Source organism: Bombina bombina, chromosome 3, assembly GCF_027579735.1.
Source record: "Bombina bombina isolate aBomBom1 chromosome 3, aBomBom1.pri, whole genome shotgun sequence".
Lineage (NCBI taxonomy): Eukaryota > Metazoa > Chordata > Amphibia > Anura > Bombinatoridae > Bombina > Bombina bombina.
The window spans coordinates 1,258,895,377-1,258,909,357 of record NC_069501.1 but is presented as its reverse complement, the minus strand read 5'-3'; positions in this window follow the sequence as shown (position 1 = coordinate 1,258,909,357).

Genomic DNA, 13,981 nt, shown 5'->3' with positions numbered 1-13,981 from the left:
CAGGGAGTCTGGAGCTGTACTTTTTAACCATGTTTCAATAAAAGTTTTTTTGCTTTTATTTTTGTTGCCCTGAAGACTCTTTGCTTTGTGCTGCTGTACTTTCAATAAAAGTGAGTACACCCCTCCTATTTTTGTAAATATTTTATTATATCTTTTCATGTGACAACACTGAAGAAATGACCCTTTGCTACAATGTAAAGTAGTGAGTGTACAGCCTGTATAACAGTGTAAAATTGCTGTCCCCTCAAAATAACTCAAAACACAGCAATTAATGTCTAAACCATTGGCAACAAAAGTGAGTACACCCCTAAGTGTAAATGTCCAATTTGGGCCCAATAAGTCATTTTCCCTCCCAGGTGTCATGTGACTCGTTAGTGTTACAAGGTCTCAGGTGTGAATGGGGACCAGATGTGTTAAATTTAGTGTTATCGCTCTCACACTCTCTCATACTGGTCAATGGAAGTTCAACATAGCACCTCATGGCAAAGAACTCTCTGAGGATCTGAAAAAAAGAATTGTTGCTCTACATAAAGATTGCCTAGGCTATAAGAAGATTGCCAACACCCTGAAACTGACCTGCTGCATGGTGGGCAAGACCATACAGTGGTTTCACAGGACAGGTTCTGCTCAGAACAAGCCTCGCTATGGTTGACCAAAGGAGTTGAGTGCACGTGCTCAGCATCATATCCAGAGGTTGTCTTTGGGAAATAGATGTATGAGTGCTGCCAGCATTGCTGCAGAGGTTGAAGGGGTGGGGGTTCAGCCTGTCAGTGCTCAGACCATACGCCGCACACTGCATCAAATTGGTCTGCATGACTGTCGTCCCAGAAGGGAGCCTCTTCAAAAGATGATGCACAAGAAAGTCTGCAAACAGTTTGCTGAAGACAAGCAGACTAAGAACATGGAGTACTAGAACCATGTCCTGTGGTCCGATGAGACCAAGATAAACTTATTTGGTTCAGATGGTGTCAAGCATGTGTGGTGGCAACCAGTTGAGGAGTGCAAAGACAAGTGTGTATTGCCTACAGTCAAGCATGGTGGTGAGTGTGTCATGGTCTGGGCCTGCATGAGTGCTGCCAGCACTGGGGAGCTACAGTTCATTGAGGGAACCATAAATGCCAACATGTACTGTGACATACTGAAGCACAGCATGATCCCCTCCTTTTGGAGAATGGGCCACAGTGCAGTATTCCTATATGATAATGACCCCAAACACACCTGCAAGACAACCACTGCCTTGCTAAAGAAGTTAAGGGTAAAGGTGATGGACTGGCCAAGCATATCTCTGGACCTAAACACTATTGAGCATCTGTGGGGCATCCTTTAAATGGAAGGTGGGGGAGAGCAAGGTCTCTAACATACACCAGCTCTGTGATGTTGTCATGGAGGAGTGGAAGAGGACTCCAGTGCCAACCCATGAAGCTCTGGTGAACTCCATGCTCAAGAGGGTTAAGGTAGTGCTGGAAAATAATGATGGCCGCACAAAATATTGACACTTTGGGCCCGTTTTGGACATTTCCACTTAGGGGTGTACTCACTTTTGTTGTCAACGGTTTAGACATTAATGGCTGTGTGTTAAGTTAATTTGAGGGGACAGCAAATATTTACACTGTTATACAGGCTGTACACTCACTACTTTACATTGTGTAATTTCTTCAGTGTGGTCACATGAAAAGCTATAATAAAATATTTACAAAAATGTGAGGGGTGTACTCACTTTTGTGAGATACTGTATGTACACATATATAGACACATAGAAATCCAAAAGAATTAAGGAATAGCGCAAAAACAGTCCAAAGACACCTGCTCTTAAAAAGTGTATAAATTTTAATATAATCCAAGATAAAAAGACATCGTAGTACAAAAATAAGAGTTAAAAAGTAACTCAGTGTGTACAGAGACACCTGTCTGCAAACATGTTTCGCGCCTCAGCACTTGTTCACTGCATATAGACACACCTGTGCACACCTTCTATTTAAAGGGGAAGAGAGAAATATGCTAGCACCTATTCTTAAAGTTATACCATCCTATAAAAGTACCTAAAGGAGAAAAAACTAAATATATAAAGGGACATATTGTGATAAAGTTAGCTTATTTCCTAACCTGCACTGCCTACTTAATTTGAAACCTAGTGTTTACACTTATTAAAAAAAAAAAAAAATTCTAAATATTCTATTAAGTTTTGAAGATTGCAAATCTGTAGATATTTAAGTTTGCCTTATATTAATGAGTTTCTTCTTTATATGCTGTTGTTAAGAGGCGACAATTAAGAGAGCATATGGAGAGATTATATCACCTGAACTTTTAACTAATTTATAAGGAACACAGTATAAACTGCGAAAAATACAGAATATGAGATGGAAACTAAGCTCAATTAGAAGAAACAAATATGTTTTAAGTAAATGTGTCCAGATCCCTTCACATATTGAGACCATATGGACTACTGGTTTTGAGAAAAAACATCCAATAGATTTCTCTTTTATTTAGTTTGTTTTCCCTGTCACCGCCTCTTTTCCAGCAAGGGACATGATCAATGCCCTGTATAGCTCGTTTAGACACATCAGAGTTATGTTGTTCTCTGAAATGTCTTGCGACAGGAGTGTCACATTCCTCATCTTCTATAGATCTCAGATGTTGTAAGAATCTATCTTTTAGGGACCTTTTTGTTTTTCCTGTATATTGTTTCCCACAAAGGAGGCAAGTTAATAAATACACTACATGAGTAGTGGAGCAATTAATAAAATTTTTTATAGTATGTTCCATTTTTGTAGTGGTAGAAGTAAATTTAGGTCCCTCTGTAACATGTTGACATGTTTTACAGATGGGGCAACGACATTTATAAAAACCTAATCTCTTTTTAAGCCAGGTGCCAGTAGGCTTAGTAGGAAGATCTGAAGGAGATAACACATTAGCAATAGTTTTTCCTCTTCTGGCTACAAAATCACAGCCTTGGCTTAGTACATCCACTATAATGGGGTCAGTATGTAAGATTTGCATGGATTCCCTGATTATATTGCAGACTTTATAATAGTCCTTGCTGTAAGTTGTTATAAATTTCAGCTTATTGTGTTTTGATTTTTTATTTTTGTTATATTTATATTTCAGCAAATTGTCTCTTGGGATTTGTTCAACTTCATCTTTTATTTGGTTCAATAATTCTGATTCATATCCCCTTTTTAACAATCTTTCTGAAATGATAGAAGCTTGTTGTTGGTAAGCACTATCTGTACTGCAATTCCTTTTAGCCCGAATGTATTCCCCTTTGGGGATCCCTTTGATCACATGTTTGGGATGACAGGAATTGAATTCCAAAGTGGTGTTTCCTGCTGTAGCTTTTCTAAAAAGAGAAGTTTTAATTATTTCACAGTCACTGTCTCCTGTGATTTCTAAGTCCAGGAATTTTACAGAGTTTGCATCGACTTCTCCTGTAAATTGAATACCACATTCATTTGAATTAAGATATTTGCAAAGCTGTTCAACTTCACCATCACTGCCATCGATGATGGAAAACAAATCGTCGATGTAGCGATAGTATTGGATGATTTTATCCTTGAACGGATTGCCATCCGCAAAGACGCGGGACAGCTCCCACCATGCCATGAAAAGATTGGCATAGGATGGGGCAAACTTTGCCCCCATCGCTGTCCCACGCCTTTGCAGATAGCAATCCCGTCCAAACATGAAAAAGTTATGTGTTAATAAGTATTCGATGGCTGATAGGAGAAAATACTTGACATTTGGTTTGAATTTTCCGTATAGGTCAAGCATATAATCCATTGCAGCCATCCCTGTGTGAAATGGATGTGTATACAGATGTTACATCCACTACACAGAATTTGTAAGTATTTTTCCAGGGAACACTTTGCAATTTATTCAATAAATCAGTGGTATCCTGTAGATAACTGGGGATTTGTCTCACTAATGGCTGCAAGAAAATGTCCACAAGTTCAGAAAGGGGTTCATTCAGGGAACCTATTCCTGCAATGATGGGGCGCCCAGGGGGTTTTTCATAATTTTTGTGAATTTTAGGAAACATGTGGAAAACAGGTGTAACAGGAAATTTAGGTATTAGATCCTCAAGGTCTGTGATTTTAACTACATTGTTATTTTTAGCTATTTTCACTATGTTTGCTAATTCCTTCTTATATAACTCTGTTGGATTGTCTTTAAGTTTAATATAAACCAAAGCATCAGAGAGTTGTGTAGTGGATGTAACATCTTTATACACATCCATTTCACACGAAAAAGGGATGGCTGCAATGGATTATATGCTTGAAAATTCGAACCAAATGTCAAGTATTTTCTCCTATCAGCCATCGAATACTTATTAACACATAACTTTTTCATGTTTGGACGGGATTGCTATCTGCAAAGGCGTGGGACAGCGATAGGGGCAAAGTTTGCCCCATCCTATGCCAATCTTTTCATGGCATGGTGGGAGCTGTCCCACGTCTTTGCGGATGGCAATCCGTTCAAGGATAAAATCATCCAATACTATCGCTACATCGACAATTTGTTTTTCATCATCGATGGCAGTGATGGTGAAGTTGAACAGCTTTGCAAATATCTTAATTCAAATGAATGTGGTATTCAATTTACAGGAGAAGTCGATGCAAACTCTGTAAAATTCCTGGACTTAGAAATCACAGGAGACAGTGGCTGTGAAATAATTAAAACTTCTCTTTTTAGAAAAGCTACAGCAGGAAACATCACTTTGGAATTCAATTCCTGTCATCCCAAACATGTGATCAAAGGGATCCCCAAAGGGGAATACATTCGGGCTAAAAGGAATTGCAGTACAGATAGTGCTTACCAACAACAAGCTTCTATCATTTCAGAAAGATTGTTAAAAAGGGGATATGAATCAGAATTATTGAACCAAATAAAAGATGAAGTTGAACAAATCCCAAGAGACAATTTGCTGAAATATAAATATAACAAAAATAAAAAATCAAAACACAATAAGCTGAAATTTATAACAACTTACAGCAAGGACTATTATAAAGTCTGCAATATAATCAGGGAATCCATGCAAATCTTACATACTGACCCCATTATAGTGGATGTACTAAGCCAAGGCTGTGATTTTGTAGCCAGAAGAGGAAAAACTATTGCTAATGTGTTATCTCCTTCAGATCTTCCTACTAAGCCTACTGGCACCTGGCTTAAAAAGAGATTAGGTTTTTACAAATGTCGTTGCCCCATCTGTAAAACATGTCAACATGTTACAGAGGGACCTAAATTTACTTCTACCACTACAAAAATGGAACATACTATAAAAAAAATTATTAATTGCTCCACTACTCATTTGTAGTGTATTTATTAACTTGCCTCCTTTGTGGGAAACAATATACAGGAAAAACAAAAAGGTCACTAAAAGATAGGTTCTTACAACATCTGAGATCTATAGAAGATGAGGAATGTGACACTCCTGTCGCAAGACATTTCAGAGAACAACATAACTCTGATGTGTCTAAACGAGCTATACAGGGCATTGATCATGTCCCTTGCTGGAAAAGAGGCGGTGACAGGGAAAACAAACTAAATAAAAGAGAAATCTATTGGATGTTTTTTCTCAAAACCAGTAGTCCATATGGTCTCAAAATGAGAAGGGATCTGGACACATTTACTTAAAACATATTTGTTTCTTCTAATTGAGCTTAGTTTCCATCTCATATTCTGTATTTTTCGCAGTTTTTACTTTGTTCCTTATAAATTAGTTAAAAGTTCAGGTGATATAATCTCTCCATATGCTCTCTTAATTGTCGCCTCTTAACAACAGCATATAAAGAAACTCATTAATATAAGGCAAACTTAAATATCTACAGATTTGCAATCTTCAAAACTTAATAGAATATTTAGAATTTAATTATTATTTTTTTTTAATAAGTGTGAACACTAGGTTTCAAATTAAGTAGGCAGTGCAGGTTAGGAAATAAGCTAACTTTATCACAATATGCCCCTTTATATATTTAGTTTTTTCTCCTTTAGGTACTTTTATAGGATGGTATAACTTTAAGAATAGGTGCTAGCATATTTCTCTCTTCCCCTTTAAATAGAAGGTGTGCACAGGTGTGTCTATATGCAGTGAACTGCAGTGAAGTGCTGAGGCACGAAACATGTTTGCAGACAGGTGTCTCTGTACACACTGAGTTACTTTTTAACTCTTATTTTTGTACTACGATGTCTTTTTATCTTGGATTATATTAAAATTTATACACTTTTTAAGAGCAGGTGTCTTTGGACTGTTTTTGCGCTATTCCTTAATTCTTTTGGATTTCTACATTTCTCTGGAGTGTTTGCAGACACTCTGATTAAGCAGCTGTAGCAGTTCAAGTCTCCCTGCATCCACCCACTCTCAATTGTGCTGGGAAAGAGATCACAAGTTACATGCTGAGGATTGAGGACCAACTAACAGCGGTGACATATATTTGGGTAAGCTGATTCATGTAGCGCTTAGGTTTGGTGTCTTTGTTCTTTTATATAGACACACATATTTATATATATATATATATATATATATATATATATATATATATATTAACACATACATATACATCTTGAAAAATTGAATCTCTTTGGTAAATCCCTTTGGCGGCTTTTTTTTTTCTAATACCTGGGATCACATATGTTTGCGCCTTAATATATTTTTTTAAAATAATTTTTATCAGAAAGTGTTAATATGAGTGTAAGTGTACTTCTCGCGTAAATCAAGATTGGGCTAGCGAAATCGCAATTTTGCTCAACTTGTAATACCAGTGCAATGGAAAGGAGGTGCAAACGATTGCAATAACGCTAGGGCAATCGTTTGTACACCACATGTAATCCAGCCCTATATGTTTTAAACAACAGGGTGTGCTAATAAAGAAAAAAAGCTGTGTGGCTTATGGGCTCTGACCACTGGATAGCAGCAGAGGGATTTTTTTAAGTAATAGGTTAATTATTAAAGTGTAAATGCTTTTGTTACATTGGTATCTGTAGCATGATTTAGGGCTCAGTGCAGCCAGAAACATTGGTGTATATAGATCTATCACTATAATAAAGAATAATGTGTTCACTTGAATAGAAGTTCTGTTGCTTTCTTATGTATTTTAGTCAGTAGTGGCTGTTCCTGTTCCCTGTATTTATTTCTGGGTGGGGGAAGCAGATGCAGCTGATGTTGGGGGACCAGCAACTCTAGTGAATTTTCACCCCCTCGGGTCTGGATATCTATTTTTTCTCTTCATTACATTTTTCTACCAATTCTAGGATAGTTTACTAGTGAAGCACTATTTATCGCTTCCACTCGCACAGTATGTATGTGTTTTTATGTGTATATACTTCTGTAAATACATATATACGCATATAAATACATAAATACATATGTGCACACAAATAAACATATATATATATAACTTGGCTTGAGAAAGGGCACAGCCCGAAACGTCGCCTATGTTTGTAGCTTGAAAATATATCACTTAAGAAAATGTGGAGTGCTGAAGCTTTTCTCTCTATTCTACATACTCAAACTGTCTTGGTGGGACAGATGCAGCTTGTACCCAGAAAATACAAGAAGAATTAGTTCTGGGACCATCCTGCATTGACTTATTTTACTTATCTTTTGCATAATTCTTTAAAAAGAACTGTAAAAATTATTAAGCAATGGAAGTACAACCTGATGTTTTTACCTTTACTGATGTAGAGGCTGCTGCTATTGTTACTCTGGTAAGTGGCCCGCGGGACTCTCTGGCCATTCCGGATACAGAAATTAAATCTAAGCAATGGGAGAGAGAAAAGAAAAAAGAAATACATTGGGAACTTCATTCTTCTACCCTGTAATACTACAGATTACGAAGGATACCCAGAGGCCTTAGAGTGTCCTTAAGACAGACGCTCTTTATGGATGACAAAGAATATTGCTCTACATTTCAAACATTTTTGAACAAATGTTAATTCAACATTATGATATTTACCATACAATGTATCCAAAGAGAGAAACAAATCAACCAGGAGAGGATCAAAACATTAGAAAAGGACTTAAAAGAAAAAATAACTTCTACGGACTTTACCACTTTAAAAGCCCAGGTTGATGCCATCATAGACAAATTCAGAAAGACCAATGAGGACCGCAAACGCACAAAGTTTTCCCATGACGCGGATGATTACCTAAGCGGTCACGTGTACAGATGGGAATCTTGTGATATGCAGAGCTTCAGGAACAACGCCAGATGCCAGAACCATCGCGAAAGAGATGGATTAGCGAGATCCGACATGAGCAATTAATCAAGAGATACACCGGCTGGAAAAACACCCCAGTCCCAGTCATCTTTTTCCCCACAAGGAGGCAAACAAGATGGAGGAGGAGGGGTGGCCGGAAACATCAACGAAGCCGCAAAATCGACCACAGAGGGGCCGCTGTGTAAAACGGTAAATAACCTAATGGTAAATATATTGCATACTACATTGAGCCAAACAAAAATTGACTTGCTAAACAGAGGGCTGGGCTATAAATACACTATAAGAAAGGGAACAGTAGATCTGTCAGTATCTGCAGACTTCAAACAGATGAACCATGTTGTGAGTCAATTGAGGTTCCAAATTTTGGAACATATACTAAAACAAAGAAGAGGTCAAGATATAATTAAAAAAATAAAACAAAGAGAGGTGGTATGGATAAATAAACTAGAAAGTATGCACCCCAAGGGATTAAATAAGGATTATAATCTCTTTTTATTTTTATGAATAGTTTAACTGAAATCTCCCTTTATTTTTTTTCTGTATAGATCCAGATTCTCATAGGATTCAGACAAAACTATCAAGATCTATAAAAGGACAGAAGAAATAAGTTAAAACTTTAAAATTATTTTCTTTATATATCCAGCCCATAATATATGTATTATGTTGATTTAGATACCCATGAAGGAAAATTAAACACAAAGGAAAGATTAAGATGTATTGGTAAGCAATATTATTGTAGCAAGGATTGATATCTATCAATTCTTGAAGATAAAACTTATTCTTTATTGGATTCTAAAAAGTATTAGATATCAGTAGAAATATGTATACATAAATTATTACTAGATAGCAGATAAAGCAATTATTTAATCTCCTAGCCATCAGTAAGGTTTAACATTATAATTAAATATTTTTTTGTGATGTATGTATTAACTTTCACTTGTATTAAAAATAAAACACATATTTACTTAAAAACACATCACTAAAAAGAACATAATTATAACTACACTTTTATAGTATGCACTTGAGTTTGTTACAAATTTGAGATAAAGTAAAGTATTGTGTCACAATAATTTAAATGTATAATAACACAATAAGGTAACACAAAATGCATTGTTTTTAATAAATGCAAACACTAACGTCTCTTTAAATTTCTAAATGCGAAAATATTTTCACCTGTTTTCACACTGCCTATACATTTTTGGCTTGAATTATGTATTAATCTCTTGGCTTGAGAAAGGCACAGCCCAGAACATTGCCTATCTCTCTATTCTATATACAGTCATATGCAAAAGTTTAGGCAGCCCTGACAATTTTGATGATTTTCATTTATAAATAATTGGGTGTTTGGATCAGCAGTTTCATGTTGATCTATCAAATAACTGAAGGACACTGAAGTACTATTTCAGTAGTGAAATGAGGTTTATTGAATTAACAGAAAATGTGCAATATGCATCAAAATGAAAATAGACAGGTGCATAAATTTGGGCACCCTTGTCATTTTGTTGATTTGAATACCTGTAACTACCTAGCACTGATTAATTCGAACACACAATTTGTTTGGTGAGCCCATTAAGCCTTGAACTTCATAGACAGGTGCATCCAATCATTAGAAAAGGAATTTAAGGTGGCCAATTGCAAGTTGTTGTTCTCTTTGACTCTCCTCTGAAGAGTGGCAACATGGGGGCTCAAAACAACTCTCAAATGACCTGAAAACAAAGATTGTTAGACATTAGGGTTGAGGGGTAGGCTACAAAAAGCTATTGCAGAGATTTAAGCAGTCAGTGTTCACTGTGAGGAACATAGTGAGGAAATGGAAGACGACAGGCACAGTTCTTGTTTTAATGTCAGAAAAAAATATCAGAGAGGCTAAGGCAAAGGATGGTGAGAACGATCAAAAACAGCCCACAGACCACCTTCAAAGACCTACAACATCATCTTGCTGCAGATGGTGTCACTGTGCATCGTTCAAAAATTCAGCATATGGGAGAGTGATGCGGAAGAAGCCTTTTCTGCACACACGCCACAAAAAAAATCGCTTGATGTATGCAAACGCACATTTGGACAAGCCAGCTTTATTTTGGAAGAAGGTGCTGTGGACTGATGAAACAAAGATTACGTTATTTGGTCATAACAAGGGGTGTTATGCATGGTGGCAAAAGAACACAGCGTTCCAAGACAAACACTTGCTAGCCACAGTAAAATTTGGTGGATGTTCTATCATTCTGTGGGGCTCTGTGTCCAGTGCCGGTACTGGGAATCTTGTTAAAGTTGAGGGTCACATGGATTCCACTCAATATCAGCAGATACTTGAGAATAATGTTGAGGAATCAGTCACAAAGTTGAAGTTATGCTGGAGTTGGATATTTAAACAAGACAACAACCCAAAACACTGCTCAAAATCTACTCTGGCATTTATGCAGAGGAACAAGTACAATGTTCTGGAATGGCCATCCCAGTCCCCAGACCTGAATATCATTGAAAATCTGTGGGGTGATTTGAAGCGGGCTGTCCATGCTCGGCAACCATCAAACCTAACTGAACTGGAGATGTTTTGCAAGGAGGAATGGTCCAAAATACCAGAATCCAGACACACATTACAGGCTATAGGAAGCACCTAGAGGCTGTTATTTCTGCTAAAGGAGACTCTACTAAATATTGATGCAATATTTCTGTGGTGTGCCCAAATTTATGCACCAGTCTTATTTAGTTTTGATGCATATTGCACATTTTCTGTTAATCCAATAAACCTCATTTTACTACTGAAATATTACTGTGTCCTTCAGTTATTTGATAGATCAAAATGAAAAGTTTTTGTGTTATAATCCAAACACTCAATTATTTATAAATGAAAATCATGGAAATTGTCAGGGGTGCCTAAACTTTTGCATACTACTGTATATACTGTATATATAGAGTTGTGCTCATAAGTTTACATACCCTGGCAGAATTTATGATTTTTTGGCTATTTTTCAGAGAATATGAATTATAACACAAAAACTTTTCTTTCCCTCATGGTTAGTGTTTGACTGAAGTCCTTTATTATTAATTAGCTGTGTTTACTCTTTTTAAATCATAATGACAACAGAAACTACACAAATGACCCTGATCATAAGTTTACATGCCCTGGTGATTTTAGCCTGATAACATGCACACAAGTTGACACAAAGTGGTTTGAATGGCTATTAAAGGTAACCATCCTCACCTGTGATGTGTTTGCTTGTAATTAGTGTGTGTGTATAAAAGGTCAATGAGTTTCTGGACTCCTGACAGACCCTTGCATCTTTTATCCAGTGCTGCACTGACGTTTCTGGATTCATGGAGTCATGAGGAAAGCAAAAGAATTGTCAAAGGATCTGCGGGAAAAGGTAGTTGAACTGTATAAAACAGGAAAGGGATATAAAACAATATCCAAGGAATTGAGAATGCAAATCAGCAGTATTCAAACTCTAATCAAGAACTGGAAAACGAGGGGTTCTGTTAAAACCAAACAACGGTCAGGTAGACCAACTAAAATTTCAGCCACAACTGCCAGAAAAATTGTTCGGGATGCAAAGACAAAGCCACAAATAACTGCAGGGGAAATACAGGACTCTCTGAAAACATGTGGCGTGGCTGTTTCAAGATGCACAATAAGGAAGCACTTAAAGAAAGATGGGCTGCATGGTCAAGTCGCCAGAAGAAAGCCATTACTACGCAAATGCCACAAAGTATCCCGCTTACAATACGCTAAACAGCACAGGGACAAGCTTCAAACCTTCTGGCACAAAGTCATTTGAAATGATGAGACCAAAATTTAGCTTTTTGGTCACAACCATAAACGCTACTTTTGGAGAGGAGTCAACAAGGCCTATGATACAAGGTACACCATTCCTACTGTGAAACACAGAGGTGGATTGCTGATGTTTTGGGATGTGTGAGCTACAAAATCACAGGAAATTTGGTCAGAATTAATGGCAAGATGAATGCAGTATGTTATCAAACAGAATCCTCATTTTCCAGTTCTTGATTAGAGTTTGAACACTACTGATTTGCATACTCAATTCCTTGGATATTGTTTTATATCCCTTTCCTGTTTTATACAGTTTAACTACCTTTTCCCGCAGATCCTTTGACAATTATTTTGCTTTCCCCATGACTCAGAATCCAGAAACGTCAGTGCAGCACTGGATGAAAGATGCAAGGGTCTGTCAGGAGTCCAGAAACTCATTGACCTTTTATACACACACACAAGCAAACAGATCACTGGTGAGGATGGCTACCTTTAATAGCCATTCAAACCCCTTTGTGTCAACTTGAGTGCATGTTATCAGGCCAAAATCACCAGGGTATGTAAACTTTTGATCAGGGTCATTTGGCTAGTTTATGTTGTCATTATGATTTAAAAAGATTAAACACAGTTGATTGATAATAAATGGCTTCAGCCAAACACTAACCATGAGTGAAGTTTTTGTGTTATCATTCATATTCTCTGAAAAATAGCCAAGAAATCATAAATTCTGCCAGGGTATGTAAACTTATGAGCACAACTGTATATATATAGATATGCAGATACATATTTAGACATGTATATGTATGTATCTCTATGATAAAAGCCCTTTGCCTGGCTTTTTTTTTCTAATACCTGAGACCTCATATATTTGAACTCTTATAACTTTTGTCTGCAAAATCTATTTTTAATCATTTTTATTAGATGCTGTTATTATGGGTGTAACTGTAATTTATAATGTAACATAGTAACATAGTAGATGAGGTTGAAAAAAGACCGAAGCCCATCGAGTTCAACCTATAAAAATCTAAAATACTTACAAAAAGCTCCAGTTAAGGGGACAGTCTAGTCCAAAATAAACTTTCATGATTCAGATAGGGCATGTAATTTTAAACAATTTTCCAATTCACTTTTATCACCAATTTTGCTTTGTTCTCTTGGTATTCTTAGTTGAAAGCTTAACCTAGGGGGTTCATATGCTAATTTCTTAGACCTTGAAGGCCACCTCTTTTCAGAATGCATTTTAACAGTTTTTCACCACTAGAGGGAGTTAGTTCATGTTTTTCATATAGATAACACTCTGCTCGTGCACGTGAAGTTATCTGAGAGCAGGCACTGATTGGCTAAACTGCAAGTCTGTCAAAAGAACTGAAACAAAGGGGCAGTTTGCAGAGGCTTAGATACAAGATAATCACAGAGGTTAAAAGTATATTAATATAACTGTGTTGGTTATGCAAAACTGGGGAATGGGTAATAAAGGAATTATCTATCTTTTAACCCTTTAAGGACACATCTTTCAGTATGCTCAATTGTTTTAAGACGGAAAAATTCCGTCATATGTCCTTAAGAGGTTAAAACAATAAAAACTCTGGTGTAGACTGTCCCTTTAACCTTAAACAATCCCACTAAATGGTGACCCATTTAATACTAGCAATCATATCCATGAATTTTGTTTATATACAGAAATGTATCCAAACAATTTTTAAATGTAACTATCTATGGTATTGGCATTCACTACCTCCTTTGGTAATAAGTTCCACAATTTTATTGATCTTAAAGTGAAAAAACATTTCCATTGCAGGAGATTAAATCTCCTTTCCTCCAACCTTATATTGTGACCTGTTGTAACAAACTATTTTTTTGGAATAAACAGAGCTTCTGCCATCTCTGTATAATATATGGGCCTTGAATATATTTATATAAAGTAATCATGTCACCTCTCAAGCGCATTTTTTCTAAAGAAAACAGACCCAGTTTGGCTAGCTTCTCCTATTACTA